Genomic DNA, 1,410 nt, shown 5'->3' with positions numbered 1-1,410 from the left:
ATATTTAGACTCTACTTTTCCAACCTGGAAAAATAAAAACACACTTTTCCTTATATTTTGTTGGTCCAGATCAGTCACCCTTTACCAGTGTAGCAATGCTATCAGAAAGGCTGGCTTGCCCGAAGCAGATGGCAGGGGGTTGTGTTAGGATCCTGCTCCCAAGGATCCTAAGTCTGACTTTTTGAGGATGGAGAGTCCGGGGGTGGGAAGTTAGAGGTGTGTGATCTAGAGAAACCGTGACAAGGACAGGCCTTGGGGTGGCGCTCTGTGGCCTTCCCACTGCAGTGAAGCTGCTCTTTCCTTTTGGCAGTCATGGTGAAGCCTACAAAGACTCTACAAGATCTCACAAGTGCTGGTCTGACTCAGAACTCAAGGGAGAATGAAGCCAGACACAGCCCCAAAGAGACAGGAGCCCTGATCACCTTAGGACCACCACAGCCAAAGGTCATTTCCCAGGGAGATGGGAGACCAGGGACCTAGTCTGGCCTTACTGCTAGCAAACAGCACAACCTTAATCTAGAATTCTTCCTGCCCCTTTTCTTTATGGGAGAAAATTGCACTGAATTCTTTGTATTATAGTATAACTGCTTTAAAATGCTATGTTAGTTTCTTCTGTACAGCAAGGTGAATACGCCATATGTACACGCACAACCCCTCCTTCTAAGGTCCCCTTCCCAGCCCCCTGATCCCACCCCGCTAGGTCATCACAGAGCCCTGAGCTGAGCTCCCTGTGCTATATGGCAGGTTCCCACTTGCTATCTATTTCACACATGGTAATGTATATATGTCCATGCTACTATCTCAATTCATCCCCTCCTCGCCTCCCCCCAGGAGACACAGAGAACCATTGGATTCTTAACTCCATCCTCTACTTGCTTTAGAATTCTTTAGGATGCAACAGATAATAATGGCAATTCTTTTAAAACTTAACAGTACTTCTGTGATGATATGGAATTAGGACAAGTTTCTTGGCCTCAACTCAGAGGTGCCTTGGAGGCTGGCAAGAGATGATGAGCAGAGGCTTCTCCCTGAATTTGTCCAGTCAAGCACAAAAGTTCTGTTTTATCTGTTGTGATCTTGGTTGGGAAAGAAAAGATCTACTGATAATCAAAAAGAGAGAAGAAAAAAAGGAGTTTGGAAATCACTGACTAATGCAAGTATCAGGAATTGTATTGCATTCAAGGAAACAATAAAATATGTGTGGAAGCCATATTTTAATATTTAATATTTGTTTGATATCATGGGAACAACATCAAAAGAGGCCAAGGATTGGTCTCAAGGTAAAGAAAAATACCTATAGTACACAAACAATTTGTAAATGGTAAGAAAATTCTATTGTCATTAGCCAAGAATGAATGTCCAACCTCCCACTATTCTGTAGAGTTCCATCGGTAGCATCTCTAACAATCA

The sequence above is a fragment of the Cervus canadensis genome, chromosome 1 (genome assembly GCF_019320065.1).
Source record: "Cervus canadensis isolate Bull #8, Minnesota chromosome 1, ASM1932006v1, whole genome shotgun sequence".
In the NCBI taxonomy this organism is placed as follows: domain Eukaryota; kingdom Metazoa; phylum Chordata; class Mammalia; order Artiodactyla; family Cervidae; genus Cervus; species Cervus canadensis.
Note: the sequence above shows the minus strand (reverse complement) of the source record.